We start from the raw sequence: 13081 nt of genomic DNA on the forward strand, positions 1-13081 counted from the left end.
ATACTGATGGCCTACATCCACAGCGAAATTTTCCCAATTTCACACCAGGCAAATGCTGGGTCTGTAGGCCCTACCTTAAGGCCACGGCCGCTTCCCAATCCCTAGGCCTTTCCTGCCCTATCGTTGCCATAAGACCTATCTGTGCCGGTGCGACGTTAAACAAATTGAAAAAAATAAAATAAATACCTCTTCCGATTTCTGAAAAGTTCACCGTTGTCACCGAGAGGGCAATAAATGGGAATATGCGCGGAGTCACAGTCAGTTGCACCCACGATGTGTGGAAACCTGCCAACGTGAAGAATATCCTTTTATTTTTCGAACGATCATCATCTTAGCCTCTATTAATAGTGCTTTAACCAAGCGATGAAAGATACGGCTAGCAGTTGTGCGGTAAACGTTCATTAGATCACCGGCAACTGTACTGAAATGTTCCGGTACGAAACAGTCGTAGGGCACACAGCAACTGCAATTTGAGATATACAACAAAATAAGACAAGAATTCAGCTGTAAGTGATCTCCAAGTAGATTTTGAAGGAAAGTAAAGGATTCCTTCCTAAGACCAAAAACGTTCCTGAAACTCGCCGTGTTCACATAACACGGCTCTCGCCTTTCACGCACTATTACATTTCCCATTGTTTACTGCGTCGAGATCGTCAATATAATCTAAGTAATCCATAAACACGTTTGAAACGTCTTTCCTCTCATATACGGCACGATATTATCATTAGTCAACAAGTCTAAACTTAGCTTACTCCATGCACGACGTGAGAGTAAATTCTAACATATATTCGTACGTTATTTACTTCTTTAGTAATATACTACAAGATGGTGCTCTTCAACATTTTACTCTTGTAGTAATTTAGTCGGGCCGCCTCTGTGGTGTAGTGGTTAGCGTGATTAGCTGCCACCCCCGGAGGTCCGGGTTCGATTCCCGGCTCTGCCACGAAATTTGAAAAGTGGTACGAGGGCTGGAACGGGGTCCACTCAGCCTCGGGAGGTCAACTGAGTAGAGGTGGGTTCGATTCCCGCCTCAGCCATCCTCGAAGTGGTTTTCCGTGGTTTCCCACTTCACCTCCAGGCGAATGCCGGGATGGTACCTAACTTAAGGCCACGGCCTTCCTTCCCTCATCCTTGCCTATCCCTTCCAATCTTCCCATCCCCCTACAAGGCCCCTGTTCACCATAGCAGCAGGTGAGGCCGCCTGGGCGAGGTACTGGTCATACTCCCCAGTTGTATCCCCCGACCAAGAGTCGGTAGAGGTGGGATCCCTCGCTGAGTCCGAGGGAAAAGCCGAACCTGGAGGGTAAACAGATGATGATGATGATGATGAGTAATTTAGTCCAGGAGTATCTGAAAGGATACTTTACTCTCGTATGGAAGTCGCCGAATGCTGACTTAAAGAGTACTTTACTACGGAAGTAGAACTTATTGTTGGTGAACCTTGTTGCTTAGAATTTTGGACTTCATCTTATTCCATTCCAACACAGGAATAAAAACTTCCGGTACCGGGAATCGAACCCGAGCCTCCTGGGTGAAAGCCAGGTATCCTAGCCACTAGACCATACCGGACCTACGTACATAATGGCCATCCGCTGTCAAGTTGAATGGTTACATTCGAGACGCGCTCTACAACACAACACGCACACTTAAGTGACTATGAGCAATCTTTAGTTTTTTAAAGCGTTCTCTTTCTTGTAACATCACCATACTCACCGAACAAGGGGAACTATTAAGTACTGTACTAAGCTTCTTTCCAGTTGTTTCAGAGAATATCCCTTCATAAAGGAACAGTATATGTATCTTTGAGCGGATTAAATTCAACTTTTTCCCTCTGAACACTGTTACAGCGTCCGCCTTTGCGGCGTAGTGGTTAGTGTGGTTAGCTGCCACTCCGGGAGGCCTGGGTTCGATTCCCGGCTCTGCCACGAAATGCCGGGACGGTACCTAAATCTAGGCCACGGCCGCTTCCTTCCCTCTTTATTGTCTATCCCTTCCAACGATTACGAGGAAATAGTTCTACGGTGCGGTGTCCCTGAACTTAAAATATTCCTCCGGGCCGGATTTGAACCAGCGACCTATGGATGTCTGATATCTTTGCCAACTACAGTCCACCGCTCTACCAACTGAGCTACCAGAGGAGCTGTTGCAGTTTCGCTCACTCCTTGGTCTTATCGCTCTGAATGATCATGTAATACGGTGTTAGGGTATCGCTCACGGGCTTCGTCTGGTATTAAACCTACATTAACTGTGAGCAGCTAGCACCGTGCGTTTCCGTGGTGTAGTGGTTATCACATCCGCCTAACACGCGGAAGGTCCCCGGTTCGATCCCGGGCGGAAACACTTATTTTTACACTGTAGAAAAGGTAGTAGATGTTACAGCTCAACGACATAAGGCCTTGCTGAACCTTCAATTTTGATTCGCTGAAGTTGCTAAAATTAAATTCCCTCTTGGATGTCACGTACTGTATCTGAAATCCATGAAGATAACCTAAACACCACGTGTCCTCGGTAGTATAGTGGTCAGTATCCCCGCCTGTCACGCGGGAGACCGTGGTTCGATTCTCCGCCGGGGATCACTTTTTTTTCCCCTGCTAATAGTATTGACAGTTCGTTCAAATGATACTGAAATATGTCTTAACGTAATATATACTAAATCCTCATCTCATAGAGTTGGTTTAGTGCGGACAGAGACTTTTCTTCTTTCTTAATCGGTATATCCTCACGGGTTGGTTTTTGAGAGATCCCACCTCTACCGCCTCAAGGGCAGTGCAAACAGACATGAAGCCTAATGAATCTTCGTTCATCTTTTCGTCTGAACATCTATGAAACGTTATTTATAAATGACCAGCCAATGAAAATCATATCTCGTGACACTCCTGTATGATCCGCCTATTTCCTACATTCGTACCGAACACACTTCTTGTAATATCCTCCTGACATTCAAAACACTTCTTCTTCCTGGCTTTTTAACGTGAATGTATGTTCGGGCTAGTCGATATGGAATTAGGGTCATCATTTCCCGTCACCATGACAACCAGTAAGTAGCGTCATCTCTGACTGTACGCTTTCTACCGGTAACTAAGAGCTCATATCAAGTAAACCCCGTTTTACTCCTGAGTGAAAAGTGAAAATCCACAGCTTGTTTCCAATTATTCGACCACGTCACGGATTAAATGAATAAAGCCCCATCTAGCGGCGAGGATAGGAATTGTGCCGGCTGCCAAAGCCTGTCCCACTCCTCTGGACAATGATTAATGACTGACAAATGAAATGATATTGGAGAGTGTTGCTGGAATGAATGCTGACAGGAAAAACCCGTAGAAAAACCTGTTCCACCCCAGGATTTTACAGCACAAATCTCACATGGACTGGCCGGGATTTGAAGCGCGGAAAACAGGGATGAGAGGCCAACACGCTGCCGCCTGAACCACGGAGACTTCGCTACTCCTCAGTCCAGAATAAAAATGCCACATGCTCTATTTAATTATTATTCTTTCTTAATCAGTTTACCCTCCAGGGTTGGTTTTCCCCTCGGACTCAGCCAGGAATCCCACCTCTACCGCCTTAAGGGCAGTGTCCTGGAACGTGAGAATTTGGTTCGGGGAAAACAACTTGGGAGGAGGAGAACCAGTACCTCGCCCAGGCGGCCTCACCTGCTATGCTGAACAGGGGCCTTGTGGGGGAATGGGAAGATTGGAAGGGGTAGACAAAGAAGAGGGAAGGAAGCGAATATGGCCTTAAGTATCACCCCGACATTCGCCTGGAGGAGAAGTGGAAACCACGGAAAACCACATCAAGGATGGCTGAGGTGGGAATAGAACCCTCCTCTGCTAACTGGACCCCGTTCCAGCCCTCGTAGCACGTTTTTCAAATTTCGTGGTAGAGCCAGGAATCAAACCCGAGGCACTCTGAACTGAAGACCAGTATTCTGACCATTCAGCCAAGAATTTAATTTAAGCCACATCGAACATAATTTAGATTAGGTAAGATTAATTCCTCCAAGCATGAAGGACATGTACGTTCCAAATCCACCATGCCCCGTTCTAAAATACAATATTTCCTCATTTGTTGTAATTGCAGGAATTGACGAGGTTGTAAATATGAGGGTATTTAGGGGTGGCAATAAGGATTAGCTGCCACCCCGGAGGCCCAGGTTCGATTTCCAGCTCTGCCACGACATTTGAACAGTGTTATGCGGACTAGAACGATCTGGAACGAACTGGAACGGGGTACACTCAGCCTTGGGAGGTTAACTGAGTAAAGGGGGATTCGATTCCCACCTCAGCCATCCTGGAAGTGGTTTCCCATAATTTCCCGCTTCCTTCTCTGTCCCCTCCAATCTTCCCATCCCTCCACAAGGCCCCTATTCAGCATAGCAGGTGAGGCCGCCTGGGCGTGGTACTGGTCCTCCTCCCGAGTCGTATAGCCAAATACAGTAGAGACAATACGCGACACTTCCGGATTTAGCCTCGTTAAAATGGGAGACGTCCGCCTCTGTGGTGTAGTGGTTAGCGTAATTAGCTGCCACCCCCGGAGGCCCGGGTTTGATTCCCGGCTCTGCCACGAAATTTGAAAAGTGGTACGAGGGCTGGAACGGGGTCCACTCAGCCTCGGGAGGTCAACTGAGTAGAGGTGGGTTCTATTCCCACCTCAGCCATCCTGGAAATGGTTTTCCGTGGTTCCCACTTCTCCTCCAGGCGAATGCCGGGATGGTACCTAACTTAAGGCCACGGCCGCTTCCTTCCCTCTTCCTTGCCTATCCCTTCCAATCTTCCCATCCCTCCACAAGGCCCCTGTTCAGCATAGCAGGTGAGGCCGCCTGGGCGAGGTACTGGTCATACTCCCCAGTTGTATCCCCCGACCAAGAGTCTGAAGCTCCAGGACACTGCCCTTGAGGCGGTAGAGGTGGGATCCCTCGCTAAGTCCGCGGGAAAAACCGAACCTGGAGGGTAAACAGATGATGATGATGAAAATGGGAGACAAGTCGCAAGTGGCGCTCCTAGTGGCTTGACCTGATAATTTACGCTAAATTCAAATATCAATGGAAATGTATATACGGAAATGGATAAATAAATAAAGTCTAGAAAGAGTTACTAAAATATTAACTTCAAAGTTGCTAAAGCAATTCTGGATAAATGAATGAAGAATTATTGAACAGGTTATTAATTAAAGACTGAAATTAGACATATAATCAAGATGCTGTGAAAGGGCTTGATCTTTCATTTATGCATTCCTTTTTTAGCTTTACAATTCCTGCCTGAACGTTCACGGCTAGATTTTTCTTTTTTCTCATTTAAAAGCATTGTATCATCATAGCAAAACACTTGTCAACAAAAATATCGGCACATTCTTTACACACATAATTCAATGAATTTACATTTAAAAGCTGGACACTTTTCCTTATAATTTGAAGCCTACTAACAGAAATAAAATCTATAAATTTAGCCTCAAAAACATTCAAATTTCCCTATAAGCAATACTTGCCATAATGCCATTACATTAGGGTAAAGCAAATTTACATCATTATATTGTTTCAACAAAATATGTACATTTCTTAACTAACCCATATTTTCTTCAGTGCTTGACAACGCATTACGGCATTCCAAATGGGGTAACGTGGAACACAACCAGCCACACTCATATGCATATGTATTTTCCTTAATAAAATCAAACCCACAGATCACACCTACAACAACATATCGGTATTGAAGGTTAATTGCTGCACTATACAATGAAATATGCGTATTTTATTTTAAGCCAGCTAAAATATGGGTCGAGCAGGTCAGATTATGAAGTACTATAAAAATTCCTTTGTTACTGGAAGAATATATATGCAAAAACAATATCACTTACATTTTCTTGTCACGAGGGATATGGAAGAAAGACCACGCATTCTTCTCTACTCCATAGTTACCGCAGTCAAACACAGCACATACCTTTCCCCTGATGTTGAGAAGAGATATCAAGGAATGACACACGCTACTATTTAGTTATGTCAACTCACTGAAAACGCATAAATAACACCAAAAACTTCACACACAAATACACGTGCTCTTATGACAGAATCAGTAGTTTACAGCTCAATCCGCTAGAGAGAGCTCTAATAGCTGTCCGTCGATATCTCGCTGAGTGTCGCGTATTGTCTCTACTGTATTTGGTATAGCCAAGACCAACTACAATATCTCAGACCTTAACCGACCTATCGAAACTGTCCATAATGGCGGCTGCTGGAGTGCTAGCATGCGTTTGTTTTGATTTGTGAAAATCGTGTTTTTACCAAATATTTACGGAAATTTGAATATTATTAATCGTACATTATATTTATTTCTAGTCTTAAGAAGGTTATAGATCCTCTTCCAGTGCCGTAAGAAGTTGTTTGTTCTCAAAGGGGTATTTATTCCAACAATATCGGTAGTGATTAAGTTAATATTCATTCTCGTGTTGTTCTCTGAAAATATTTTCTTCATTTTTAGTTACCTATGCAATATGTTTATAGTTTAATGTGTTGTGTGCCTGGATGTAAGTAAGAGTTTCAGTGTTCCCGTTTCCAAAATACCTAGTATTAACGCAAAGTTGGGTTAAGAGCATTCGTGAGGAAAACTTCGAACCGAATCATAGGCCTAATAATGTTCTGTGCATTAATCATTTTATCATTTTTGAAATCAAATGTATTGTTAGGGAAGACATTATATACCCATAGAAGGTGATCTAATTCGAGTGCCGCGCAAACTTCCGAAGTTTAAACTAATGATGCCGTATCAGCCAACGTACCTTACTACAAAGAAAATTAAATAAGTCCCAGAATGATCCGGAAAATCATGACCAAGATTTATGATTTGGAGACAAAATTAATCTTAAACGGTGGTGCAAGAATGATGTAATTAATTTTCAACGTTTTACAATGAACGTGCGTAAACCAAACCTAACCCCATTTCCCGTGAGTGGACATGAGGATTATGTTCTTTTTTATATATAATATACAATTATGCCATCAATTCTGCTGAGTTTTAAGGTGACGAGTGCTTTAGATGGTCAAGTGTATCACACAAATATTGCTTGTACCTACTCAACAATACAGGTGGATTTTGGAGGGTTGAAATTTTGTTGGAGAAATTTGTTTGCGTGTTTTAATAATGGGCTGTAGTTAATGGTGGTGTCATAGTATTTCATGTAAGGATAATAATGCTTCGTTGACATCTATATATCGTATTTGCTGTCCGGCGATTCATATGTGAAATATTTTTATACAGTACTCTGTGTCTGTTTCAACCTGACGTTGATACAATAATTCTCCCTTCGTTATTTTCCCCTCTGAAATTACATTTAGACTTCCAATTCGCGATAACGCTACTGTTGGTGTTTGATTATTCATATTTCGAGTTAATGAGTTGCATTTTATGACGTTCGACTTGTGATCTTTTCTTTAGGTGAGTCGGAATAAACATGCATAACATTACCCTCAACCTCTCATATCGCCCACCGATGTCCGCCATGTTTTTCCTGGATTACGGTCTGATGTAATTGTAGTTGGTCTTGGTATAGCCAACCAAATGTCTCACGCTCCAGCCATCTTTGGCTCAGAAGACCAGCATTATGCTGTTTGGCTGCCATCATATAAGTAGCCTAATGAGATGCGTACTCAGAAAATGCGCACGGCATTTACAAGTCCCAGGATTGCCCGTCAGATGGCAGTTTCATATGTGTGTGTGTGTTATTGGGCATTCGCGGCCAACGCGCTAGGCGAGCGGGAACGCACTGTTATAACAATAAAGAAACAATAAAGAAGGAACAAAAGTCGCTGTAGCCCTATACAAGCCTAGGGTTGGGAACGATATATCGCTTGTTACGAAATACCGATATTTTTCTTTCGATTTATCGGTATGTCGATACTGATATTTTGATTCAATTTATAGTACAATATATCGGGTTTTCCACAAATGTTTCATTTTTCTTTAAACAGGGATGTACTAAAACATTACCGATAGATGTCTCACAAATGGTACACGGTCTGCGCTTCATATGCGTTCATTAAGCTTGTACTTATTTTCCATTTAATTATCTATTTCAGTCTCTGGTACATCGCAAAATGCATATTACTGAGCCGTATCCTGACGGCCGATAGGAGACACTCAGATTATTACTTGCCATATTATATAATTTTATTGAAATAAATTTCAGTCAGGCATGGTAAAACTAGTGGATCGCAGGATAGTTGAGACCGGAAGTCCATGGAGACATAAAGTCGCTGGATATTGAGCGATGCTTCCTTGGGTCCGTGAGAAAGGCTTAGCGTCACCAGAAGTTAGCACATCTCGGCACGTGTAGAAGATGTTGGCCAAGAGGAACATTTACCAATTAGAACGCGTGGGTGTGGCAAATATGGATTCTGGATCGCGCGGAAGTAAAATCCCAGGTTAACCAACATGGACAATTGCATGAAGAAGACATCGCTATAAAGGAATCAGTTCTGTTAGTTGACGGATTTCTACAGCTCGGAAAGTATAATATAATAAGGAATACGCTATAGAAGTAATCTGAGCCATTTTTATATCATCTGGAGTGTGTTTTATGGTGTGTTTTAATTAATATATGTCATTGTGAATGGCAAGCACGCTGATTGGTTGCTCCTTTAAACATGCGGGAATCCCATAGCTACAACGGCGTTAGCCAAGTTTCTCCAGCGTCCCAAGCTTTGTGAGTATCACTCTGATGGTGGGAGCCGACGTGGTGTGAACGTTGTTCGGTATTGCTCTGCTACTTGTGCGTGAATGTTGCCACGTGGGTAGATATATAACAGTGTATGGTTTTACGACGGAGAAACAGTGCTTTTAGTCGTGAAGTTTACCGAATTAACTGGTGCAGTGCTAAAGTGCCGATTTCATTATGGCGCAAAGTTTTACTCCAGATAAATAGACGGTAATAATAGCCGCAGACTGGAAAGTGAAGAAGAAACGCTCAGCTGCATTGCATTTTTGTGTCGGTCGCGTTTCGCGAAGAACTTTCGAAGCGAATCGCGAGCCGCTCTAACTAACTGTATAAAAGAAACCCTAACTGATTAATTTTAAGTGTGTTTATTTGTCAGTAATGTTGGCTTAGTTCACAGCTAACAAGGGTTTGTTCGGCACGTGCAAATCGAGCGGTGTAGAGACATTCACCTCAAGTCTTCTGTGTTGCAGTGTACAGGAACCTTCATCAAGAAGATGGCGCCGCTCATAGAAGATAGAAGAGTGTTTCCATGTGTTAAAGCGGTGATCAACATGGAGTAAAACACCACCGTGGCAAGGATGTGAGCCGTTGCCAATGTCCAGAGAGTCGTCCAAGATAAGACGCATGTTTTTAAATTAGATGGCATATTATATGAATTATATTTAAATACTAGTGAAGTTTAGTGTAGGGTTTTTCTTTAACGTAAAATTTTGCCTGACGGAATGTGTTTATTTTACATTTGTAATGCTGTAAATACGGATGAAACAGGAATGCATGATTTCTATATTTTTATTTTACTTTACGATTAGTTAGATGGGATAATGAGGTAGTTGTTAGGATTTATTTTGTTGTGTCATATGCATGATAATTAGCTTAGTATTATTCCGATATTCCAGTATATTAGAGATAGGAGGATTAGATTGACAAGATCATCCTCTTTCCGAGTTAAACACTTGCTACGTTGAAAGTAACTTCAATTTAATTTTGGTCATTTAGAAAGTTAGTAACAGTTAGATTGCATGACGCATGTTATTTCAGGAGCTGACATGTGTGGAGCTGTATCGCAACGTTGAATGAGAAAGGAGTCTTCCAATGTAGGTTGGAAACTGTTTCGCACAATTATTTGTATGGGAATCGAACCTGGATTTATAATGGGAAAGGCTGATGAGATTGTAAGAAATATAAGAGGTTTTAATGCATGCTGATTTATGAAGTTGATTATGCAGGCCGATTGCATGTCTATGAAGTGATAAGAATGATGTGCAGTGAATATGGCCCTGCAATTGTATTCTGAGAGAATATTGAGAATCAGAATTGACGGGAAATTGATGCCAGGCTAGTGAGTCTGATGTGTGTGATAAATTATTGTAGCATGCTAGTAAGAAGCACGATTGTATGTGAGTTTCCGTGCAGTTGAGGAAGTATGATATCGCCTTACAGGTTTACTTATCAGCCGTGTTTACATAGACACCGTGAATGAGATGTTATTTCCGTGATACAATCTGGTCGAACAGTAACTAAGCTTCAGTGCAGTATTGAGTTCTAACATTTCTTTTCAGCCCACAGCACAGCAGGAAATATATGACGGATGAACGCGCTTTTGGGTGCGCAAATGCAGCCAGAAGAATGCAATGTTGCCCATTGTTTTCCATATGCTTAATAAAGGATAATAATATGTTTTCTCTTACAGGATGGTGTTTTGTGCGATTACATGTTGTTTTGATATGTTGTCTTGTTGTTTAATGGGAAACAGCCCGAGTGCTGAGTAATATTGGTGGTCAATCTAGTTGTCACTAGATCGTTTGGTGAACCGCATTTCACGTCGAGTCAGTGTAGTATGTAATATTTCCCTCTCTTTTTCCGATGTAAATATTTGAGATACTTTGCTTATGTTGTGTTCATTGTAAATATAGCGTAGGGAAATCATGTCCCATTGCGTCTTAATTTTCTTTTTATGTTAACTTTGCGACGATTCTCCGGAATTAAAATCCGTATCAATGTGATACTTAACACCGTGTTACTCCATGCGAATCGAATACGTATTTGTATACGCATACGTATACTGTTATGAACATGAACTTTGGACAATCATGTGATGAATATTTTTGAAGTTCACAAATATTTAATGCTGTATTTGAACTTTCCTTTTGTATTTAAGTATTTGCCGCCTCTGTGGTGTAGTGGTTAGTGTGATTAGATGCCACCCCCGGAGGTCCGGGTTCGATTCCCGGCTCTGCCACGAAATTTGAAAAGTGGTACGAGAGCTGGAACGGGGTCCAATCAGCCTCGATTCCCACCTCAGCCATCCTGGAAGTGGTTTTCCGTGGTTTCCCACTTCTCCAGGCAAATGCTGGGATGGTACCTAACTTAAGGCCACGGCCGCTTCCTTCCCTTTTCCTTGCCTGTCCCATCCAATCTTCCCATCCCTCTACAAGGCCCCTGTTCAGCATAGCAGGTGAGGTCGCCTGGGCGAGGTACTGGTCATTCCTCCCAGTCGTATCCCCCGACCCAAAGTCTGAAGCTCCAGGACACTGCCCTTGAGGCGGTAGAGGTGGGATCCTTCGCTGAGTCCGAGTGAAAAACCGACCCTGGAGGGTAAACAGATTAAGAAGAAGAAGAAGAAGAAGAAGAAGAAGACGATTTAAGTATTTGAATAATTAACGGTTTAATGTCCATTTCTTTTCAATTTTTGAGATAATGTTATTATCATTTTTATTATTTGATTTTCTTTTTATGTTAATATGATTCGGGGATATTTTGTGAATAAACTCATCTTACCCCATATTATTGTTTCTCATTCGAGTTATACCTCCATTTTCCTGTCATTTACTTATAATTAAGTGAGAAACTTCGACTTTTAGACTTGCCTATCGACAACCAACCCACTTCTCTGCCCAAACGTGAGTTAGTCGGATGTTTATACAGAAATGGGGTCATCGTCCTAGAGGGTTACTACCCCTGGGTACGGTACATTACCTCACCTAGGCTTTCAAACTTAGGATTTAGGAGTTATGACATAAGTAGCCACTGTGCATAAAGACTGATGCATGATTTTCGAGTGTTCACAAATGTTGGTGGAGCTGAACATGCAAATGATCTGAGAAGAAGACTTTAGAAGGGTCAATATGTTAAAAGAATGTCCCATTTTTACACTTGTATCTTACAAAGGCATCGTTCTGCAAGTCCTACTTTTCGTGGACGTTTTTGAGGCTTTGAAACCGACGGGTTCCCCTCTGTGGTGTAGTGGTTAGCGTGATTAGCTGCCACCCCCGGAGGTCCGGGTTCAATTCCAGGCTCTGCCACGAAATTTGGTACGAGGGCTGGAACGGGGTCCACTCAGCATCGGGAGGTCAACTGAGTAGAGGTGGGTTCGATTCCCACCTCAGCCATCCTGGAAGTGGTTTTCCGTGGTTTCCCACTTCTCCTCCAGACAAATGCCTGGATGGTACCTAACTTAAGGCCACGGCCGCTTCCTTCCCTCTTCCTTCTGCTTCCAAACTTCCCATCCCCCAACAAGGCCCCTGTTCAGCATAGCAGATGAGGCCGCCTGGGCGAGGTACTGGTCATTCTCCCCAGTTGTATCCCCCGACCAAGAGTCTGAAACTCCAGGACACTGCCCTTGAGGCGGTAGAGGTGGTATCCCTCGCTGAGTCCGAGGGAAAAACCGAACCTGGAGGGTAAACAGATGATGATGATGATGATGATGATGAAACCGACGGTCAGAAGATGGTGTGTCTCTTCACAGCACTGAATAAAATAATGAATACTAATGTTATTTGCGTTACGTCCCACCGACTACTTTACGTTTTCAGAGACAATGAGGTGCCGGAATTTTGTCCCGCAGAAGTTCTTTTATGTGCCAGGAAACCTGCCGACACCAGGCACCTTCAAATACCATCGGAGTGAGCCAGCATCGAACCTGCCACGTTGCGGTCAGAAAGCCTGCGCCAGCTGTTTAAACTAAATGAATGCTAGTTGTCGCACCGACACAGATAGGTATTACGGCGACGATGGGACAGGAAAGGGCTAGGAGTGGGAAGGAAGCGGCCGTGGCCTTAATTAAGGTACAGCACTGGTGTGAAAATGGGAAATCACGGAAAACCATTTTCAGGGCTGCCGACAGTGGGGTTCGAACCTACTATCTCCCGAATACTGGATACTGGCCGCACTTAAGCGACTGCAGCTATCGAGCTCGGTAACTAAAAGAATGGTTGATCGACGAATGGTATGCTTTGACGTCTGTGTTCAGAGTAATCTCTCGCGAAACTATGTACGGTGACCGCTGATGTAAAGTATCTCAAAGGAAAATGGCTCCAAAATGGCTCCTCTTGTAGATATCAACAGCGTGGCATCAGAGTTAATAATTTTAAAACTT

The 13081-nt window shown here is 43.0% G+C and overlaps 3 non-coding genes across 3 annotated transcripts; 1 reads left to right on the top strand and 2 right to left on the bottom strand.

Annotated features, from left to right (window-relative positions):
- Nucleotides 1-1497: 1497 nt before the first annotated feature.
- TRNAE-UUC (transfer RNA glutamic acid (anticodon UUC)) lies at nt 1498-1569 on the bottom strand. Its single transcript has one exon. It is a non-coding gene; the product is annotated as a tRNA-Glu (tRNA).
- Nucleotides 1570-2047: 478 nt separating this feature from the next.
- Nucleotides 2048-2138, bottom strand: TRNAY-GUA (transfer RNA tyrosine (anticodon GUA)). Its single transcript is given in 2 exon segments — nt 2048-2083; nt 2102-2138. It is a non-coding gene; the product is annotated as a tRNA-Tyr (tRNA).
- A 129-nt stretch (nt 2139-2267) lies between these two features.
- On the top strand, nt 2268-2340 carry TRNAV-AAC (transfer RNA valine (anticodon AAC)). Its single transcript has one exon. It is a non-coding gene; the product is annotated as a tRNA-Val (tRNA).
- Nucleotides 2341-13081: the final 10741 nt, after the last annotated feature.

This window comes from Anabrus simplex, chromosome 8, assembly GCF_040414725.1.
Source record: "Anabrus simplex isolate iqAnaSimp1 chromosome 8, ASM4041472v1, whole genome shotgun sequence".
Lineage (NCBI taxonomy): Eukaryota > Metazoa > Arthropoda > Insecta > Orthoptera > Tettigoniidae > Anabrus > Anabrus simplex.